Genomic DNA, 10,825 nt, shown 5'->3' on the forward strand with positions numbered 1-10,825 from the left:
CATCATCCCTACCCACACTTCTAAGCTACACACAATATCTGAAAGCAGTCTAAACATCTGTGTGTTTGAGTGAGTGCAGCTTCAAAGGTTCTCCTTTTATCGTATATCCATTTGTGCGACTATATTCACGTGAACCAGTGCAGCATATACTGCATCTGTGCATGTGTGTGCACCTTCAAGTAAGTCAGTAAGTGGCTGCTGGGCTGATGAGTCATCCATGCTGTTACCCACCATGCCCTGCTGCTGAAGATTTAACCTGCTTTACTGCTCCAACTGACTCTCTCTCTCTCTCTCGCTTTCTCTCTCTCTCTCACACACACACACACACACACACACACACACATACACACACACACACACACACACACACACACACACACACACACACACACACACACACACACACACACACACACACACACACACACACACACACACACACACACACACACACACACACACACACACACACACACACACACAGGAACCCAGAGGCAGATCGGGTGTGTTTTGATTTATTTATGGGACAGATGAGTTGAATAAAGGATCAGGATGGCAATGTGCAGGTTATAACCCAGCGCTGCAGTCTTGGCAGGAAACCCATTTGACATGCAACTACATCGTCCCATCTCTGTGTTCGGTCTTACTGTGTCCATCACTTTCCTGTGTGCCTGTCTGCAATGTCTTTCATGTTCTTGTTATCTTCTTCTTTCTTCCTATTTTCTTCTTTCACAGTCTGCACTCTTTTCTCCTTCTTAATCTTTTGCCCACAAACTCTCTGCTGCATCACAATTAAAAGTATAAAAACTTTCCCTCTCACAGTTAATATGATACAACTAAGTTTGAAGTTACTTTGCTGGCTGTGAACAAACTGTACGTTATTCCTTTTTGCTGTCTGGATATGTTTGGTTGAGATATAATGACTGTTTCAGATTTCCTTCAGTGTTCCTGGAGTGCCAATTTGTATTTAAATTATACCCCCACCCCCCTTTGGTAATCTTATTAAGGCTTTAAACTCAGTGGGTGCCAGATATGTGTATATCTGTGTAACTGTGTGTTTTGGGTATTTGATACAAGCCTGTAATCTCAGTGACCAAGGTACATTTGAATGATCTCATTTTGATACAGAATATTATCATTTCCCCTTTTTAGGATACCACCTGGTTCTATGCCCAGATCCAGTTTATTCATGTGTGTCAGTTGTCACTACCACAAACACACCAAAGGACACCAAACAGTGTATCATTGTCTGCTCACTCTACGAAAGCCCTCACAGAAGCATCTGCCAGTGTGTGTGCAAGAGTGAATGTGTGGGCAGGACTGTGCTTTCGGGATTGTATACGCATATATATGTATGTGTGTATGTGTGTGTGTGTGTGTGTGTGTATGTGTGTGTGTGTATGTGTGTGTGTGTGCATGCCTGCGTGTGCAAAGTGCAAATGTATCAATGATGTTGTGCAGGGTTGTTAAAAATTGTTATTGATTATTCATGCACCTCTGCTATGAGAATGCGTGTGCATGTAGTACATATGTTTGTGTGTGGTTCTTACACTCACTGCCATATACATCTTCGAGCAGGTCTCCAAAGATTGCATGACAGGAAAACAATTAAGAGATGTTTGTATCTTGTGCCAAAGTGAATGAAATGGCATGATTACCCATGTGAGTTTTGCGTTTTTCTGGACGTGAGGAAACAGCTCGGCCTGTCAGACTGGGAATGGGCTGCAGCAATTGATTAGAATTTTGTGTCAAATTTGGTCTTCCAGAACGTGCCTCCTTTTCTTGGCCTGGCCCCATCTCCCTGCTTATCTTCAGTTACCCCCTACAGACATACACACCACCCACACACAAATAAACACATGTAGGAAGATCAATACCTGGAAACAATAAAGGCCGAGCATAATGTTGTTGACCCAGCTGGACCATGAAACTGACCCTGGTCAACTTTGGGTAGCCGGATGCTTGACACAGCTGAATTACACACACACACACACACACACACACACACACACACACACACACACACACACACACACACACACACACACACACACACACACACACACACACACACACACACACACACGCACACACGCACACACACACACACACACGCGCACACACACACACACACACACACACACACACACACACACACACACACACACACACACACGCACGCACACACACACACACAGTCACTACATGCAAACATTCATGTCACACTTATACACACATATAAACACATCCTGATATGTACTCATACCCTTAAATACACAGTCACATTAAATACACAGAGACAGTATGCATCAAGACCCTCAGGATTTTGGCAAACTAGCACACAAAAAGCCACACACAGACACTGTCGATTACAAAATCCAATTTCTTATGTAAGCCTGCTCTATGTTTGCACATATGCCCTTTTTTGGCAGACTGATGAATGTAGGCAGCTGAATCCAATGTGAATTCATATTACACTAGAGATTAAGTAGAGACTCTCAATACACCATATCACATGTGGAGCAAACATGCACAGTAGCTGTATGATGTACAACTGTCTTTTTACAGTAAATCCTAAACAGTTATGAACCTTGGGAATGTTTTATTCCAGAATGCCTGACAAATGCTCTGTTGGACTGAAGCAAGGGTTTTTATAGACAACCAGTTTGAACTTTTTCATCCTGTACCAAACAAGATTAAATAATAGTAGCTTAAAGTTCAAGGAACAAATCAACATTGGTTTTAAAATAAGAATAAGCGTATGTATTCTAAAATAGATTTATAGAATTCTCGATTTAAGCCCTTGTATAAACCCTAAACCCTGTATACTTTACAACTTTGATGCAACCATTATCTCTGAAGAATCACTTTTATGGGGAATAGATATTTCCAAGAGAGATTAAATTACCATTTCCCAAAATACAATCCAAGTCCTTTGTGGGAGGTCTTCATAAATGGTAATCGGTAGTAATAAATGAAAGCCAAACCTCTTCACTGCAGGAAACTTCTACTCTTTCGGGTCGTAAACAGGTAGCAGTGACATTGACGCTCCAGTTTAATTACCGTGAACTACTCCCCAGTGCTCCTTCTATCTCTCTAATAGCATTTCCACTGCTGTCTGAAATGGTTTGTGGGTACTACACAAGGTCCTCAATCATTTATACTGTCTATTTGGGGAACATTCACCCCTACAGAGCTTGAATCACTCAGCCCCTGTGAAAAAATTTACAATGCATTTGTCTGATGTAGGTGCCGCTGCACTAACAAGCTGAATGGCCTTCGGTAATCCTTAGGCCTGGGTCTTTTCTTTCTTTCTTGTGTGATACTCTATTTCGTCTTTCATTGATTGTCAAGGCTGACGCTCCACTGTGTATGAGCATGTTCACCGGGGGCTGAGCAGAAGGGCAGATAGAGATAATATTGACAGAATTCAGACACATAAATGACGTCAACCTGGAGAGAACAGATGTGGAGAGAAAAATGGAAAAAAGTAAGGAGGGAAGAATAATAGAAGCACACAGAAGTAGGGTTTGAGCTAAAGCTTTATTGATTCTGTTGGTTCTGTATGTCCCAGCCTCACAGGACACAGTTGGCCTATGATGTATGGCTTCCTCATCCTATGCTGCTCCAACGAGGGACACAAGTCAAGGAGTCAGGCACTACAGGGACCATGTGTCATGCTGCAGTTACTGCAGGGGCAGGGCAGCCCTCCAAACCTCATCACAACTCCACTGAGAGAAAAAGAGACGCTCACCTGCCTGTTGACCTGTAAGAACATGGCGTCCCGCTGAACTTGATAAATCTCTAAACGCTCACTGCCTGACAACAGACAGCACAAACTTGTCATCAATAAATAAAATCCACGCACAGATTTGTATTTTCCCCTGACATAAATACATATAACTTGCCCTGCCTGCTGCAAGAGATGAAGTGAGGCTCATGTACACACACACACACGCACACACACACACACACACACACACACACACACACACACACACACACACACACACACACACACACACACACACACACACACACACACACAAACACACACGCACACAGACACGCACACACACACAGATACGCACACTTCAAAGAAGTGATTACCGTGTCTTTCTTTCTCTGTGCAAGGCAATTTGCTCTACCTAAGATCTCTCTCAGCGGCAGCATATAAATTAGCCAGGCACCGAGTGGTCAGAGCACACAGTAACAGCCAGGTTAGATGAGGACATGAAGTTGTCCTTCTGTCCCACACACCTGATGAGTGGCACAACTTAAGAGTATAGTATGCATTACACACCCTGATGCTGGTGTTGTCACTAAAGCACGCACACAAACTCACAGGGGTTATTAGTATTGATTTAATGTACCTTGTGCAACTCCGCTAAGCCACAGTTGATGAGGCTTTAATTCATCAACATACTCTCTGTGTTGAAGGTGTCAGGCACAGAGCCAGGGCAAGCATTGTCTACATAGACTTCAGATTAAAGTTTAGGGTCAAACACATACAGATTTGCTCATCAATATACATCTTTATCCCCTGGAAATGTGTGTAAATGAGAGGTTATTGGTAGGACAGGGATGCTCACTGAATCCCTGTTTGAAGCGAATGTTTCACCTAAATTTTACCTTTCAGACTAGATTGGCACGTAATCCTAAATTGTGGGGTAAATAGAAGTACTGCTGCTGATGTTTTTCATGCAGGGGGTCACAGAGGCGCAGGGTGACTGTGTCCATATGTAATGTAGATGGATCACTTCCAAAGTCACCCTGATCCAGCTGTTTGGCCCTCTAGGTATAACGTGTATGATATAAATTTCCCAAATTAAGTCATCCATCTCTTCATGCGGTTAACACTTCACAGGCTAACACCAGTGAACTGTTTTCAGAAGTCTTAAGCATCTGCTAATAGGGATTATATGGAGTGTAACTAAGCTATAAATTGTAGCAAGGGTCATAGTCAGGCAACATGAACAGAATAGCAGAATACAGTAAACATTCTAAAATCTGTTTTGCTTCAAAGACAACAGGAAGGTTGTGTTAGCTCCAGATCTTATTCATTTTTGTAGTTCTAAAGATTGATGGTGTAATATATGTAAATTGCGATAATGGCTAAGCTAGCTGACTTTTGGGTCTCATGCCAGCTCTCAACAAGTGTCTCAATTGAATCATGAAAATAGCAGTCTGTACTGTAAGCCAGCAGTTATTACTTTACAAAGAGACCAAGCTGGTGAAGAATGGCCTTCACTATCATATAATTAAGCCTCTGTGCACACTAGCACAGCACTAAACAAATGTGCTAACACTTCCTATACTAATTATAACTGAGGCCCTACTGCCCTAATGCACTTATAAAAATCCTGCTGTAGACATAATACGACCTTGTTACTTTATCCATACCGTCATTTTATCTGTCCTTTATTCTGTCTTTTATTCTGTGCCACAAACTGCTCATGAGCTGGTATCTTAAAATAACCCAACATAACCCGTTTTCCTCAGCCATTTTGTCAGTCCTGATCTTTCCTGATCACTTAATCCTTTTTAGCATGGCTAAAGTAACTAAGGTGTGTTGACAGTATGAGGCTGAACCACACAAATCATCTTCTTAATGCATGAAAGAAAAGAAAGATGTGGAGCCACTGTAAATCTTTAGCTGTACTGTTATTGAATGCACAAGTTTCGAATCTGCTTCACAAGGGGGCACTGTTGCCATTCACTTCATAAACCTCTCCTCACATTATTTTTTGTTTTGTCTTCCTTCTAGATGATATCATACATGAAATGAAATTATGTGATTCCTTATAAGCAGGAGAGGAGTATTAACAACAGCTTTCCTGTTTCTCTCCTTGGTTAGAATTAGCTGATACAGGGGGCAGTCCTTCCATTGTGCTTGCAGCACACAGGGTCCCTGTTAATTTCCTAGCTCAGTAGCGAGGCAGTCATTATCTGAGGATGGGCATCTACAATGGATAATTATCCAGGGAAAAGGATTTCAAACTGTGGAGAAAATACGGCTTTCAGAAACGGGACCTGGATGCACAAAATACTGGCTACAGCAGTTAGTCACTATACCATTACATCTTTCTATCTTTTTTTCCCCCCAGACGGCCAGTTGTGATTTCAACCAACCCTGATAAATGTTTTTTGAAATCAACCCCCTGTGAACCCCCCCCCCCCCACATAATTCTATATTTATTTCTGTTTTAAATCTCATTTCCAAATGAGCTTGCTGGCTGGAGAGACCAGATAATAAAGTGTGTAATTTGAGTGGACCGCTAGGCAGAACAGGAGAGTGGACACGCAAAACAAATACATGGCATGCGAACCAGTGAACACAGGTGCACGCACATAAACACACAAACACTCACAAATGCACTGACAGAAAATAAAAGGTGAGGGTGTACAGGAGTGCATGTTTCACTCACTGTTGAGTTGATGTCAATAATTACTTTATTTTGTTTCAAAGGAAGCTTTTTGGGGGTGGGTGTTTAAAATTGCCTCTTCCTTGGTGAGAAAGCATAGTTAAGTCCGACATCAAACACTCTCTGAGAGAGTCCATTCATCAGCACAGACACTCTCCCTTTCATGCACTGACTTATAATTTCGATGAATAAGAAGGTATACTCGACCCCGATAAGAATCCTCTTCAACTGTCAATCATTTTATCTCAAAGTCGAAAGATAAATTACTCATCATAATGTCATGTCAATGTTATCTCTACCTTTTACATGCGGATCAATACTGCGGTCAATTCCTTTGTATATGAGGGGCTCCATTGTATTTGTTAAAACTAAGGCTGGCTGTCGATAGTTTAAACAGATCTTGGATCAGAAGCAGTTTGACCCGGCAGAACTGAGTGAAGTTCAGTTCCCTCATATGCCCTATGCACTTAAAAAGTAAAAAATGCTATTTTATTCCACTGTTGAAAAATCCTGCAGAGATTGAATTGATTCCCAGCTGTTCTGTGCGGTAAACTCAAATAAACTCAATCATGTCAGACCAAAAGAACATTATTAATGACTTGGAGAAGCTTCACACACATACACACAGATATACACACTATTCCCTCTTCCCTTTTGCAATGATGCTTGACCCTTGTGGGCAAATGAGGAAGAAGCCAGATCTTGAAAAGTACATTATATCCGCATGATGTTATCCTCTATCAGTAAATAAAGGTTGAATAAAATAACAGGAATTCTCTCTGGATCGGGAATAAGTGGATGACAACACTATGTTATGATCTGTTTCTGGTGTACTGGTTTAGCTCAATGTAATTGGCCATACGGTCTGCAGAACACAGGTGATTTACAGATAAGTGGGTCTGCATGAGGCCTGGTTCAAGCTAATGCTCAGCCACTAACGTCAGCAGTTGGTCTCCTTTTCGTTTCAACTCATTAGACTTGAGTGCTGCACGGGGACGGAGCAGAGTGCCGTAGAGATACAACCCATAGATCCGCCTTGCAAGTCGAGATCTATAATTTCTAACATTAAAACAATTAACTTTTTAGTGGGATTCAGCTTTACTCATTTACAGATGTGGATGCTGGGAGAGTGAAAAATGAGGAGAGAGTGAGTGAGAATAAATATCATAATGAATTTTAGGCTCTGTCACGCTAAACCTGTCACTGTCACTTGAATACCGTAGTTTTGGGATGTTTGGATTTTCCCCCTCATCCTTTGCCTCCTCACAGTTCCAATCCCTTTCCCAAAGAAGCATCAATATTCCTGTATCAGTGAATTGGATGTCACAGTTGGCTGAAGATTAAAGTAAAGATACCCACAAGAAAGACAATTCCAACTCAAAGTTTTGCAATCTGATTATGCATCATGCCGCATTGTTTGTATCATAACACTTACAGTCTCATTGCTAGAGTTCTTCTCCTCAAAATACCGATGTCTATCTTTGCCATGCTATACAACATAACATATTCATATGTACACAAAATTCTTTCAACTATTCAGTCACTTAAATGAATCATCTAGATCAGAAGGCCAACAAGGAGTATGAAAGGATGTTGAACGCCACGACCTTGGAGGATGAGGTCTGCAGTGTATTAGTTGAAAATTGCAGGCTGTTAAACAGAATAGATCTTAATGCTGCTGTCTGGCCCAAAATCTCCCTTAAAAATCAGAGCAAAACAGAAGCACAGCAGCACTTCTGTTGACAGGAAGCATTTGGAGAAACCATTTCTACGAGAACAAATCATCAACGTGTTTGTCCATTACTGTCTTATTGTCTTTCCCCATTAGCTGCAAGCATCAACAAGCTACCATCTTCTCTTTCAGTGTACTTGACCTCCTCAATTAATCACCCCTCCTCTCTTCTTCTTTCCATGAAGTGTTTACTGTCTTCCTCTCTGTTCAGCCCTACTCACTCTATCATTTCTTTCCATCTCACAGTGTCTCCAGTGATATCTTTGTAAGAGATGGAGCAGTCATCATGTCGGTGATAGAGAGCCCGCATTCATTTATGATAAAGGCATGTAGATTTCTTAGAGCTATAGCCTGCCAAATTGATCCACCTCATTATGAATCTAGCCTCGCAGTTGTGCTGATTTAACATAAAGGAAGTGTTCAATGTTTTGGAAAATATACTTAACTTCATTCTTGCGGAGAGTTCGATATTAAGATTAATACCACTCTAATATCTATCCTTATATCATAAGGCTTCAGCCAGCAGCCTGTTATCTTAGGTTGGCACAAAGAATGGAAAAGGGGTAACACCTTGTCTGGCTTTGTCCAGCGGTTACATAATCTGTCAGCCTTTCTGAAGCTCACTAATTAACATATTATATCTTATTTGTGTAATCCATACAAAAAAAAAGTATAAAAATTACAATTTTCCATTTTTCAGGGTGTTTTGTGCGGATTATCTGCAAGAAACCTTTTGTTGGGCACTGCTTAAGGAATAGTTCGACATTTTGGGAAATATGCTTATTTGCTTGATAAATGAGAAGGTGGATACTCATATCTATCCTTTAGATATAAAGCTACAGCCAACAGCTAGTTAGCTAGTTATCATAGCTTAGCACTTAAGCTGTAAACATCTAGTCTGGTTCTGTCCAAAAATAACCAAACTGCCGACCCAGCTGAGAAGTAATCCAGCACATTTTCCCCTGTAAAAAGTCAAATGATCATTTTAATATATAGGCCATATCTTTTTATTGTTGTTATGGATTTAACAAACTAAATGTTAATAAGTGAATTTTAGAAGTGCTGGATTTTGTAAGCACTGGGTAATGCCATGCTAGCTGTTTCCCCCTGCTTTCTGTCTATGTTTTAGATAACTAAACAGCTGCTATTTCAAGCCCCATAATTACCGTGGAGACACGAAAGTCCTAGGGTATTGATCTCTCCTAACTCTCCGCAAGAAAGTGTTGAACAATCTCACCTATTTCGAACAGGGCCCAGTTAATGAGTAGAAATATATACAGATTTATAGAAGATAGTGTTTTTTAAAGGTATTCTGTTCTTCCATGTATCCCTCTTCACAGAATGTACCTACAAAGTGCAGCACTTGGCAGATATATGTCTTTGCTGTATCAGTATTCACTGAGAAACTGATGTAGTGGGAGACAGGGAGCACAAAAAATCGTCAGGTTTGAGATTTCTCACTTTTTTGCGTCTTTTTTTTGCCCTTGGTCTCTGCTCCCTTCTCTATATCTATCTCTTGTTTTTTCTCTCACTCTACTTCACACACACACACACACACACACACACACACACACACACACACACACACACGCGCACACACACACACACACACACACACACACACACACACACACACACACACACACACACACACACACACGTGCACACACACACATTCACACAGTGTAGATAGGCCTCCTTCTAATCACTATCTATCTATAAGACACCCTCAACCCCTTCATTTTTCCTCCATTTCCCCAACTATCTCATTATTTCTCAATGTTTATATATCTCCCTCCACCTTTCCTCCCTGAACTCCCCTCTCTGTTTCTCTCGTTTTATTTCTCTCTCAATATCAGCCCTGCTTGGTTGTAAGAGGAGGTGTTTTAACCTGACATTGGTTTGTTCAGCACGTCAGACCACAGCTGCTGGAGGCCCTGTGGGGTCCTCTGGGGTCGTGGTTTGCTGGTTGTGGAGCGCGGCTCTCCAACCAATACCCTCATCCAGAATATAAACCTGGAGCGTACCTATGAAGGGAGGGGAGTTGTTGTTACACTGGCACCCCCCCCCCCCCCCCATTAATCCCTACCAAGTCCAGGTGCTCTCTCTCTTTCTCTTTTATCCTTTCTCTTCCTCTCTCCTCCTTCTCTGCTGTTGCCTCTTGATGCTCTCTTTATGCCTCAATGCATACATAAAGTACACAGGCTCAGGGTAGTACAACGGCCCTGGGCAAATACCTAAAAATACAAACACCCTACGTGATGCTGCACACACACATACATGCACTTATACTGAGATTCCCAGAGCTGCTCTCTACCATTGCACTGATATTCACCTTTACTCAGACTTTTCTCTCACCTAAATAAATCTCTGTCCACACTTTCACTGTACTTTTTCATCTGAACTCTACGGTGTTCTTTAGCTGGACTACAAATCATTAAGATGTTTTGATGTCAAAATCTGTCCTTTCTTCCTTCCCAGTGCAGTGTTAAAACACTGCATCACTTTTCAGAGTTTCTGATTTGTTAGATGCTGATACCGACAAATGTATTTCTCATTATAATAATGCATTTTTATCAATACCGTTTGATATGTTGACACATCATCTAAGTCATAATGAGTGATCCCCAATAATGGCCACTTCATTCCAAGCCCAGACCTATACGTA

The sequence above is a fragment of the Echiichthys vipera genome (assembly GCF_963691815.1).
Source record: "Echiichthys vipera genome assembly, chromosome: 4".
Taxonomy (NCBI): domain Eukaryota; kingdom Metazoa; phylum Chordata; class Actinopteri; order Perciformes; family Trachinidae; genus Echiichthys; species Echiichthys vipera.